Source organism: Mus caroli, chromosome 9 (genome assembly GCF_900094665.2).
Source record: "Mus caroli chromosome 9, CAROLI_EIJ_v1.1, whole genome shotgun sequence".
Classification (NCBI taxonomy): Eukaryota; Metazoa; Chordata; class Mammalia; order Rodentia; family Muridae; genus Mus; species Mus caroli.
In genome coordinates, this window is record NC_034578.1 from 111626121 (window position 1) to 111639431 (window position 13311).

At 45.6% G+C, this 13311-nt stretch overlaps 1 long non-coding RNA gene across 1 annotated transcript; it reads left to right on the forward strand.

The window, feature by feature from the left end:
• Window positions 1-2786: 2786 nt before the first annotated feature.
• Window positions 2787-8390, forward strand: LOC110301101. Its single transcript, XR_002378680.1, has 4 exons — window positions 2787-2997; window positions 4340-4571; window positions 6391-6529; window positions 8020-8390. It is a non-coding gene; the product is annotated as an uncharacterized LOC110301101 (long non-coding RNA).
• Window positions 8391-13311: the final 4921 nt, after the last annotated feature.

A 13311-nucleotide genomic window follows, 5' to 3' on the forward strand; every position in this document is an offset into this window, starting at 1 on the left:
ATAAGAGTAGTAACTTATTAATTACTGTTTAATTTGCTATGACAAATGACCTGGTGATGAACTTAAGGAAGCAAGTGTTTTTTTTTTTTTTTTTTGTCTAACCATCTGAGGATGGTTCATCACCTCAGGAAAGGCATGGCAGCAGGAGCCTGAAGAGGCTGGTCACATGGCATCCACCTTCCAGAGGTAGACAGTGATGAACGCCGGTGCTCTGTTCAACATCTGTACACAGTCCAGGGCCTCCGACCAGAGAATAGTGCCACCCACATCTCTGTAAACCTAGTCAAGACAGTCCTCACAGACACACCCAGAGATTTGTCTCTGGGGTGACTTGTCTATGGTATCTTGACATAAATGATGATAATAACCATTTAAAGCACCATATTTAATGTGTACTTCAAATAAACAGTGCTACACATCGGGACATATCAATAAAAAAAAGAAATGAGCACTGTTTAGCAAAAGGCTAAAACAGTGTCAGGCTATGCATAGCTCCTGTCATAAGGTACAATGGCAAGAGTGGGTCCGTGCATGTGTGATGGGCAAGAGTGGGTCAGCGCATGCGTAATGGGTAAGAGTGAGTCAGGGCGTGCGCAATGGGCAAGAGTGGGTCTTCAATTTTGTTTATAACAGAGGCTGTTTCAGTGCTGGATTATCAATAAAAACTGACACATGTGGCCAAATTCCATCTGAGACTTTGCCCTGTACATGTTGCCTGGCAGCACAATTTAGGGAGACCTCGAGTCCTTCATTTTTAGCATCTCACACTCACCATACCCAATCATACGCTTCATGGCAAGCTGGCCTTGGCTTTGCTTGGTGCCAAATAGTTCTCTATATGCTGAGAGCAACTGCAAGGACTATTTGGAAATGAAACACTTGGGCGTTGGTGTGTCAGGGGTGAAGAATGCACAGCGGGATTCCTGTTCTTGCATAAGGACTTGTGCAAGTCTCAAGGGGATAGCAATGATTAACCTGCAGGCTCAGTGACAGGCATGTGCCACTTGGGTCTTCGGGCATTTCAAAGGCTGCCTCTTTCTGAAGTTGACAATGAACCCATTGCTTAGTGCTTAGAATTGCTACTGTAAATACTTATCTCCACGTTATTAATAAAAGCCACCCAACCTCTCCCAGTTAATCGTTCTGTACCTAACGGGCTATCAGATCCTACCAGCCTCTGAGAGTCCAGAGGAAGTTGCTTGGGAAAGTCACCTTTGACATCTCTCCTTATCACACTGCCTCCACACATCAAACAATGTCCTGAGAGACATTACAACACTATGCTATTTGCACTTACTGGGTAATGTTCTATGTGACTTGTTTCATGGATGCCTGTACTGTGCCACTCTTTCTTCATCTCTGCCGCCTGCCCCCAGTGAAATGCATTCACTTCTCTCATGGTAACTGCCACGCCCTTTAAGGTATTTCCCTTGATGCTAAGGATATGGCTTGGTGGGTAAGAACATGCTCATGGCATGCATAAGCACCTGCACTTAGACCTGAGCACTGTGTAAGAGCATTGGTGTGGGTGCAGGAGTCCCTGAAATGCCAGCAAATGAATGGGTGGGACATGGAGGCAAGAAGATCTCTAGAACTCTCAGACAGGTCAGTGCCTACACCCAGTTAGAGATCCCGTCTGAAGGGAACTATGTGGAGAATAGTGATTAGGATGCCCGATGGCCTCTGCACATGAATGGGCTCATGAGCCATACCCCTTACCTCTCTTACATACACCACACACACACACACACACACACACACACACACACACACACACACGGTTGGCGGCATCTTTTTATAAGAGTTTCCCTTTGGGAAGCCTGTGTCGGGGGGTGTGTCTTAGTCAGGGTTTCTATTCCAGCACAAACATCATGACCAAAAGGCAAATTGGGGAGGAAAGGATTTATTCAGCTTACACTCCCACATTGCTGTTCATCACCAAAGGAGGTCGGGACTGGAACTCACTCAGGTCCGGAAGCAGGAGGTGATGCAGAAGCAATTGAGAGATGTTACTTACTGACTTGCTCAGCTTTCTTTCTTATGGAACCCAGAACTACCAGCTCAGGGATGGCACCACCCACAACAGGCCCCCCACCCCACCCTTGATCACTAATTGAGAAAGTGCTTTACAGCTGGATCTCATAGAGGCATTTCCTCAAGGAAGGCTCCTTTCTCTGTGATAACTCCAGCTTGTGTCAAGTTGACACACAAAACCAGCTAGTACAGGGTGATGGTGTGGACCTCCTGTCTCTTCTTCAGATGCTTGCACGATAGATCTGGGATTTGGATGTGGCTGTATGGGTGAGTGGCTGCCGATAGAAGGATTCATGGTTGCTTTTGGTGGTCATATAAACATCATCTTAGAGGATACAGGAGACATTTGTTCTAAAACGACACCAGGAAAGCAACCAGGAAAAGCCACACAGAAAGAAGATAATCTCACCTTGCTGTAAAGTGCTATAAAGTGGGTGGTTCTCGTATCTGGGTCTTTACAGGATGATGTCACAAAACGGCCATGCACACCTTATAAACCATCTGTCCCAGATCTCTTTTTGGATCCTGTTTGCAGGCCTCCCTTGTACAATCGCACATTAATCCTCAGGAAAGAAAGCGTTCTTCCTGCAAAATCAAAAGAAGGAACATTCATTCCTCTGTGCCCGCCTTGCCATTTTACTAGCTTGCCGTCTAAAGTTCAAGACGTGGGCATGTGGTACTGTTCTAGCCAAACAGGAAATTTGCCGAGGCTGTGGGGTGGGTAGGCAGACAAGACAAAAGTAGTTTATGACAGTCTCACTGCTCTTCATAACACAAGTAGGGCTTCCTCTTCAGGGTTCTGAGCGTGTCTGCATGTAGAGGTAATGATGCTCTAACCAGCAAGCAAACATGAAGAGCTAGGACATGAAATGGTAGAAAAGGACACCAGCATCAGAAGAGTCGTCTTGGTTCTCAACAATGTCAAGAACCTTTACGTATCCGCTCTGATTTCTCTAACATGAGGTAAATGACTATCTCATATTTGGACTGTTTCCAGTCTGGTTTTGTTTTATGTGTAGCTGAATTGCCCATGATTATGAAGTGCTTTTTATATGCATCCACTGCCAAGGAATCGTGTCTAAGGCTCCACAACTGGTGCGTAGCAGAACTTGGATGCAAGCCCAGGTCCTTCCAAGCCCCACATTTCTGTTTTTCTCGATACTGATTTATCACACAATATTACTTTTATTGGTCACTTACTGGGTTCCAGTCCCAGACTATAATTATCTTGTGGGTAAATTCATTCAACCCAACCTGTGAATTCCTCCCTTCCAGTGTACACTGTTGCCAAGGTTTCATATGACAACCAGGGTGAGTATGCAATACAACTCAAACAGACTGCTCGCTCTTCTTGGCAGTGGCATTCTGGTGGCCCTCAAGCATTTGTTTAACCTTCCCTCTCTGGATATGGGCTATGAGGCTCACATTAGTTAGGATAGCCCACCTTTCTTCTGATTTAGAGGTGCTGACTTGACAGACACTGAGAATCACAGGGGAACTTTGGGTGTTCATTGATATTTGGTATAAAAGTAATCTCTTCTACCTTGAAGTACAGAAGGAGTTATGGACTTCCCCACCCCCACCCCCGCAGAGGTCCTGCCTAGCTTCATGAGGGAAGCCAGCCTGGGGATGAGGACAAACCACAAATGAGAGAAACTCAGAAATCTATAGCAAAATGAGACTTGAGGATGCCAGGGGTTTTTGGATCAGACCTAAAGACTGCTCAGCTTATGATCATCCTGGCTGTGTGAATCAACACATTCTAATGATGTTAACCTGGCTGGGTTTTCTATCACATAGAGTGGCTAGTCTACTCTAACATCACGTTAAAGTCCATTCCTCATGAACGCACACACTGCTCTTCTACACAAATTTAACACTAGCCTACACTAAACAGATATAGCACTGTTGTGTTCTCTCAACTATCAATCAGAGCCTTATGGGACATAGATAAATCTCCCAGATTGAGACATATGAGATGGCTGGGATTCTAGCTCCCTGACCCTCCAATCTATCTTGGGAACTTGACCCATACAACTCTTGAGATTCAGTTAGAATAAGCACTAATGTACCTCTGCCTTTCATGTGCTGAGAATAAAAGCACAAGCCACCACACCTGGCTGGAAGGGTGAGCTCTTGAATCCAGGGAAGATGTCTGGCAAACTTCTGGAGAGATCTCAAGAATCAAGGAAACCTGACATTCATTCTAGAGATGGGGCGCTGGTGTGGAGAATGTGAGGTATGCTCTGAAGAAGAAGTAGAGATGTAACTGCTATATTCTGACCGAAAAACTTGAATTCACAAGGCATGTGGTGTTCAAAGTCAGCGTCTTGACCGACAACAGTGAAAGCCTGTACCCTGTGATGTTGGAAGTGTGTCAACACCCATGAGATTGGTCTAGAGGTTCTGCGCCATGAAGTGATGCCCACAGCCTCTCCAGCCCTCATAAAACCTTGGCTGGACTCTTCCTGTAGCTAAGCAGCCTCTGTAATCAAAGCTTTACCCTAGGCTTGGGCTTGGGCTTGCTCATGCAGCAGGTAAATGACTTTATTGCAACCAACGTGCTTTGATCTGTGATTGCTCCACTTTACCTTGGCATGGCCAGAAAGGTGGATGTCTGCATGCATATTCAAAAACAATGGTAGGTTTGTCAGCGAGTGGTGGCACACACCCTTTTAATCTCAGCATTGGACAGTCAGAAGCAGGAGGATCTCTATGAGTTCAAGGCCAGAATGGTCTACACAGCAAATTCCAGGGCAGCTACGACTATGGAGATGGAGAGACAGAGAAAGAAGAGGGAGAGAGAGAGAGAGAGACAGAGACAGAGACAGAGACAGAGACAGAGAGAGCCTTTCTCAAAAACCAAAAACAAACCACTACTCAAGAACAATGGTAGAACAAGAGGTTGAAGGGAGAATGAGAGAAAACAAGACCGATTGGTATAGAGGTCTGCTCATGAAGGACGTTTGTCTCCTTGCGTAATCTTCAGGATGTCAGTTATCATTTACATCTTGAAGGTCATCCAAAGGTCATGTGGTATAAAGGGTTAATGTATCGCTGTGACAAACACATGACCAAAAGCTAGCTGTGGAGCTTCTCTGACCATGAACTTCCAAAAGCATAAACATATTTCTGTTTATAGTGATGGCTATTGTTTGTTATAGGGATAAAAAAAATCCTGATTAATACAGTACCACCAAAGGGCCGCTGAGCAAGAGAGAGCAATGGATGTCAGACTGGCTTGCTCCTTGGTGGAGGTTGGGACAGGTGTTGAAGAAATGGCCCCTCCCTGACTTCTCACTCACTCTCCTCTGACCTCATTCCCTGTTTTGTTGTCTCTTGTCACCAAACAAGGGATGCTTCCCTTGTCATAGATCTGGGATCTTCAAGGGTTTGAGTTGTTTGCCTTTATTAAGGATATTTGAAGGTTGAAACATTTCCTCTCATGAAACTAACTTTCAAATGTCACCTGCCAGGGTCAGTCTGGCTGCTCTCTGATGTCATGGGCTCCTGTGATTCTGAGTCCTAGCTATCATACCTGGGCCTAGGACAGAGGAAGAATAAAGAGGTCATTGAATGGGAAGTGTCCTCTATAGGTGCCGTGCTCTAGATTCGGGATGTCCAGATGAGGAATCTATTATGGAAGACTGTGTGTGAGTTTTTGAGTGGTTTTATGTGTATGTTCGTATCCGTGTCATACACGTGCAGAAGCTGATGGAGACAGGGTGGAAGATGGGTCAGATCCCGGAGAGCTATGGTCACTGATGGCTGTGAGCTTACCAGTGTGGGAGGCTGGAATCAAACTCAGATCCTCTGCAAGAGTGGCCAACTTTCCTCAGCATGGCACCGCCTCTCCAGCCCATGGATTCTTTAAGAATTAGAGCCCTACTGTAGGAAGTGTGCAGAAGGTCCGACCTGAGGGTCTTACAGCCCCGTCCATTTCCTGTCTTCTCTGTTTCCTGACTGCAGGTGCAATGTCTGTAATCTCGGCAGCTGCCTCCAGCAGCTAGCTGCCAATCCTTCCTGGCTGTTATGGACTGCATCATCTTAGACTATGAGTCCAAACACACGCTTCCTTCCTTATATTGCTTATGATCAGGCAGTTGGTCACAAGTGAGCAAAGTATTATGGAAGGGTGAGCTCAAGAGGTCACCAGCGTCTTATTTGCCATCTCTAATAGCCATGTTACAAGTGTTAAAACAAGACTGATTTTTAAATAGTACTAGTTCACTTAAAGTATTCAAATAACACTTCAGTATGTTTTCTTTATAGTAAGTCTTCGATTTTTTGGTTTGTTTTGTTTTGTGTTTTTAATTTTTTAAAAAAAATTTATTTTCTGTGTATGTATGAATGCAGTGCACCATGTTTGTGCAGGAGTCTGCAGAACTCAGAAGAAGCACTGGATCCCAGGGAATGGAAGTTCAAATGGCCATGGCCATGGGGGTGCTGGGAACTGAATCCAGGTCCTCTGCAAGAGCAGTAAACACTCTAACCAGTGAGTCATCACAGACTTAGCCGATTCTCATTAGTGTCTGTATCAGAAGTGCACCTGGTCCCTCACTATCCTTTACTCTGTCTTAGGCTAGCAATCCAGGCCATTGTACGTAGGTCACCTATTAGAGCTTTTCTCACGCACCTTTCCCAGGGAGCACCCAGTGACTTCTGTAGGATTTCTTAGGAGCCTTCAGATGACAAACAACAATGCAACTTCACTTGGACTTCTTGTGAGCCCCCAGAATTGTCCCAGAGTTCATGGCTCAAAGTGCAGAGCTAAGAAGGCACCACCTGTGGCTCATGACACTTTCAGGGATTTTCCCAGGTGGGGTCACCAAGGAGTATGACCACATGACTAATAGAGAAAGAACTCCCAGTGGAAAGGGACTTAGGGGGACAGTATGTGCAAAGTGAGAAGGCTACCAGAGACATGGGGCCAGCTACCATGAGCTTCTGCCCGATCCTGTGGGGTAGCCTTCACCATCCCAAAACCAGTTTTGTCCTCTGGTAAGAAGATGGTCTAGTGTACTCTGTGATAGAAACACATTTTCAGGGCTTCCTAGGCACAGTAGAATACATCATTTTGGGTGGGCTGGAGCAAGGTTGGGCTTCTCCTCAGTTGGCTGTGTTGAGATAATACTCCAGCAGTGGGAGGGGTGCTGAGGGCAGGGCAGGGCAGGGCAGAGCAGGGCAGAGCATTCCTGTTGCTATGGGAGAAGTCCGTTCACCTGCAGGCCACCACTTTTATGAGACCTGAATGAGACCCCATGGTGAAGCTGTTAAGTCACACGGAGTCAGCAGTGCCATTTAGGCTCAGGTGCCAGACACAAAGGAACAGGGGTCTGGGTGATTTTGGCTTTCTGCCACTCAGGGTTTGAGAGTTCTCAGCTGAGTTTCTGACACAGCAGAATTCAGGCAAGCTATAGCAGCTATGTATGCTGCCTGAACTCAAAACACACACACACACACACACACACACACACACACACACACACACACACACAAACACTGTAACACAGGCAGGCTCTGCCCAATTCTGGAATGGTTTGTTGTATAATGATCAATAAGCAGAGCATGGTCCCTGCCTGCCTCAAGGAAGTGTTACATAATCTTAATTTTTGTTGATGAGTCAGAGAACCTGAATAATTTCAGCGTTACCATTGCTGATAGCAGAGCCAGGATGAGAAGTAAGAGTTACCAAGACAGAGTCTCCCTTCCTCTGCCCGTGGCAGTGGCTGACCTCCGGCAGAAGTGTGTGGTCCGTGGGCTGAGCGCACAGGCTGAAGAGGCAGGAGAAGCCAGTGCTTGCCTGTGTGTGTTTCTGAAGGGTATCTGCTGTGTGGCCATCAAGGAACCCCTCATAGCTATTGTTCCCTTTTGACATTGTGACTGAATGCTTTGGGGACTTCCACGCACAATCCAAACTCCAAGTACTTAATTTCTTTCTCTGGAAAAAATAATTGTTTACTAAAGTTCTTGTTGGCTTTTCAGATCCCAGAGATTGATGTCTGCTCCTGCTGCTGAACTCCTTTCTCTCTGAGCATACAGGCCTCTAATAATACCATCAACCCAAGTGGGTGCCTCCTGGGGGACAGGAGACCGGAACAGAACACCCTTTTAAGGAGCTGGGTTAGCCATTCCATACAAGGGTTAAGAGGACTTCAGCTAAAGCCTGTTTGAACTTGGAAACCCTCTCTTGAAATCCCAACGGAAAGGTGTTTCCATTTTCACAGTGAACTTTGCTCTACACATTCTCACTCTGAGAGTTAAAAGAGACCAGGTTAAGAGATCGCTCAGGCTGTAAACTGAATGCGTTAAGCTTGATCCTCAGAACCTACTCAAAAATACAAAATTAACCAGCTGGACGTGGACGTGCATGTGTGTCATGTAAGTGCTGGGAGGCAGAGCCCGGATTCCTGAGGCTAGCTGGGTGACCAGCCTGGATTATCCAGAAGGCCCCTGGTCCCAGTGAGAGACTGTTTCAAAATAAAAAGGTAATGAATGTTGCTGGAGAACAGAAGTCAAGGTTATTCTATAGCCTACACACACACACACACACACACACACACACAGAGAGAGAGAGAGAGAGAGAGAGAGAGAGAGAGAACTGGAGAGAGAGAATTGGAGAGAGAGAGAGAACTGGAGAGGAAAAAAGAAAACAAAGATGTATTAGCTTAAGCAATGAGCCATTCAGTCTATGAGCACTTTGAATGAAAAGCAATTACCCCTCAATTGCACTAAACGCAGAGACCCGGGAGCCCAGAGAGCTCTTACTTGAGTGTTAAGAAACTGATCCTTGGTTTGAGACGCCCACTCACACACTGTATTTTGCATATTTATATTTACATGCATGCAGTTGTTGTGACATGTTTCTTTGAGATAAATGGGGTCATTTTGTTGTGTGAGTGGCCAACAGGTTATTAGGGCTGGGGATGTAGCTTGGTGACAAGGCAGCCATGATGTTAGCTTGCTGCAGCTTTGTATCACCTGGGAAAACAGTCTCAAGGAGGCGTTGCCTGGATCGGGATGGCTGGTGGGAAGGTCTGTTGGGAGTGTCTAGATAATTCAGGGAGATGGGAAGCCTCCCTCTGAACCTAGGTGGCACCGTTTCAGGGTTGAACACTGCCCTGTGTGAGAGCAAGGAAGGCCAGCTGAGCAGAGCCATCCAGCAGGCTGCTAAGTGCATGCATTTCTTTCACCTTTACTATGCAGATGACATGAATGTACTGCTTCCAGCTCCTGCCACTGTGACTTCTCTGCAATGAAGGACTGTCACCTGAGATCCTTAGCTAAATCCTCCCCCCCCACACACACACACTGATTTTTTTCTAGGGTACCTTTACAACTGTGACAGAATGAAACTAGACCACCAGAGCAATTACACAGGTAGATGAGAGGTAGAGAAGTGTGCAGTGTGGTGAGGGTGCCGGTGACAGGAGACACTTCTGTGCCATTGGCTGCTTATTTTACGATTTCCAAAGACTTTGTTCCTGTTTCCTGATAGTCACACAGGTGAGATTTGGATCTAAAGTGCTATCAATGGTATAAGCATTGTTTATTCAATGTAACAGTATGGCATGCCTTTTGTGTTTAAGAAGTGTTGTTTGCTGAGAACAGCATCCTAATATTCAACTTTCTAATCATTCATTGAATGAAACTTATGGAGTATCCAAACATTGCAGAAATTAATCACTTATGGTACATTCCCTGTGTTACAGGAACTTATGTCCACTAGGAAAGACTGTCATCTAAACACTCAATCAAGACATAGGTGTAAGTGCTAAGGGGCCAGGTAGGAACTACTCTAGATGTCCAGGAGTGGGGGACACCAGGAAAACGTCACAATGCAGGGAATTCTGTTATAAACACTTAGTGGGCGCAACACTTAGTCAGATGTAGGGTTGTTGAAAACGTACTAATGCCTGGGCTGGCTACAGCCCAATGACAGAGCCCTGGCCTAACACATGACAAGTTCATAGTTCAGCCCACAGCTCTACAAATGGGAGAATGTGGAAAGAAATATAAACAGACATGAGAACATTATGGGATGTCTCGGCAGGCTGAGGGAGCCTACAATTAAGAACACTGGTTGCTCTTGTAAAGGATCTGGGTTCAGTTCCCAGCACCTATATATTGATTCAAAACCCAACCATCTGTAACTCCAGTCCTAGGGGATCCAGTGCCCCCCTCTGGCTTCTGTAGGCCCTGCATACATACGGATACATACATACGCAGGCAAACCCCCCATACACATAAAATAAAATAAAATAAAACAAAACAAAACAATTATGGGGTTCCTGACTGAAGTCATTTGAGTATTGCATTCTGTCCTCAAAATCATGTGTTATCAACATTGTTTATTTTGAACCTAGGAGAACACAGTTCAGCAGGATTTGGAGACAGGGATTTTCAGAATTCTCATGAGCCCCAGACTTCTCAAAACCACTTTATGGATCTGAGTTCAGATGTTTTGGGTCAGGTGGTCTGCCTGGGAACTTTCTCGAAGAATACAAAATAAACTTAAGTAGAAAATGACTCTAATTAGCTATGTATCTATTGCTGTGGTTTGAATGTGGGCGGCTCCCGCACACATATGTGTGAACGCAATCACGGGTGAGCTGACATGGTGTGAAGATCAACGCCACTACAGATCTGGTCATTGGAAAAAAAATTTAAGACAGTTCAGGACTGGGGAGACCACTTGGTAGGTCTCAGTCCTGCCCTCAGAACCTAAACTTAAAAACTGGACATGATGTCACCTGTGCTGTGCCACCACTGTTGAGGGGAAGGGAGAATCTGTGCAGGTCACCAGCCAGCCAGAGTAACCCTTGGTAACCGTAGTGAGTTCCAGGCCAGTGGACTCCTGATCCTTAGGCCTCCATCCCTGAGTTCTGGGTTTACAGGTGTGGAGCATCAGGCCTGGCTCATTGTAAGGTGTCCTAAGAGATTTGATCATTGCTGAAAGAGAGGGAGGGAGGGAGGGAGAGAGAGAGAGAGACAGACAGACAGACAGACAGACAGACACCCTGCCTCAGGCAGAGGATCCAGAAGTGTTTTTTTCCCTGAGGACAGGCTTGGCCTTTCCATAACCATTGTTGGTTTGGCTCAAATCTGCTTAATCCACTCAGCTTTCCTGCAGCAGGCTGGGAGAAAAGGGGATTATCTTTATCAACTGTCTCCACTCCCCGGCATGACTTTGCGACCCACTTAGGATTAGCTTGATATATATATATTTCTGTTAAGACATAAACAGGAATTAGAAGTGGAAATGAAACAAATGGAAATCCCCAAACTGGACAGAAGTGGGGTGACAAAAAATAATGCAGAATACGGGCAAGGTAATAGGCAGATTCATTTTTATGTTCACAGAGGAATCAAGGCGCAGAGAGCCACGGGCATTGGCAGGAATCAAGGTATAGAGAACCTCAGGCATTGGCATTTTGGGGGGCGACTTTTGGTGCTGAGACTTCCAGTTTAATTAGCTTGGTTAGTTGGTAATATTTTGTTTTGACCTGGATGGCAACTACCTCTGAGCCCACTCTAGTTCTTCCTTTATTGATTGCCTTCGTATTCTTCTGAGACACTCAAAATCACATCTGCTGGGGGCTCTGCAAAAAGATTTTAAATATTAGTAAGAAATGAAAAGTAATTCCATTAAGAAGATGAAGACATTGGGGACCCAGAGGTAACATCGAGAAGCTTGAGAGCCAGAGGAAAGTCTTATTTTTGTTTGGTCATTCAAACTGTTCCTCTTGGGCCGGTGAGGTGGTCCAGTGTAAAGGAGCTTGCTGCTGTCAAGCCCGGCCACCTGACTTGTATGCTGGACCCTCAGGGTGGAAAGAGAACAACTCTAGCAAGCTGCTCTCTGACTTCTTCATGCATGCCATGAGCACACGTATGCTCATACACATAAATACATGTAATAAAAATTTTAATACAACATTCCTTTGATTACCGTGATAGGAACTAGGGAATTCCCCCTATGAAGGAAACCCAGGGTCTTATGCTATGGGTCCATGATCACATTGTAACAGAGAGGGGACTTTGTCACGAATAATGAAGTCTCAGGAGAAATTACAAAAACACGCTGGGAGTCCACGGCTGAGAGTTCTCTAGTTCTAGTCTGCCAAGCGTGACAGGACACATTTGCTTTGTTTGTTAAGAACAATTAAAACTGGGGGTGAGCGGGACTACATAACATCATGAATTAAACCCTTTCAGAAGAGGGTTTCAAACCAGCTCAGGAGCAGGCTTTTTCCTGGGAGAAGATAGGTTTGAATTCTGAGCTGAAATCAATACCGCCCAGAAACAAATGCACACGTGTTTAATTAATCTGCAGGGTTTTTTTTTTTTCTTATTACTGTGATAAATGAAAAGGAGCTATAATTTTTGTAAGAACTTCCTGGTTTAATTTCTAGAAACAATCTCATTACCTGAGAGAGAGATTATTACTACAGAACAATGTCCCCAGATGCTCTGAAGTCACAGGACCCTGCTGAAAGTCCTCAGACTGGGAAGACAGTTGGCCATACAGTGTCACAGGCTAGCCAAGGAAAACCTGAATTCCAACTGTTTGCAAAGCCCTGGCCTTCCTTCTTTGTGTGCGTGCTTTTATTTAACTCCTCATTGGATGGGAGCCCGCACCAGGTAGTCAGAACAATTACAAACTATTTCCTCGTTGACGGAAAGACGGAAAGCTTCCTGGCAGGGGCCATGAGGTAATTTATACATCACACTTTCAATGCCTATCTGGACTTTTACTTCCACACATGGACACCAGCCAAGAGAAACCGGAATGCAGCTTCAGAGATGGAATGAAACTTTCGGACATGACCGTGAAGCACTAGGGCTTAAGGGGCAGAGAAAAGCATAGCTTGGGAGAACCAAGAAATACTCATCCTTGTAGCTTCAAAAATAGTCGCTTTTTTTAGGGGCTGGAGAGATTGCTCAGCAGTGGCGGGCACTTACGGAACGTCTAGAGGAGATGAGTTCGGTTCCCAGCCCCCACATAGAAGCTCGTGATTTCCTGTAACTATGACTCCAGGGCTTCCAGGGCCTCCTCTGGAGGTGCCGCACTCACATACACATACCCACGTGTAGGCGCACATATATTATTTAACATAATGAAAGTAAATTACTTAATTTTTATTGAATTAGTTTTATTTATGGTGAGTACCGGGCGGCACATCTACCCTGGTGCAGCCGGGCGTGGTGGCGCAAGCCTTTAATCCCAGCACTCGGGAGGCAGAGGCAGGCAGATTTCTGAGTTCGAGGCCAGCCTGG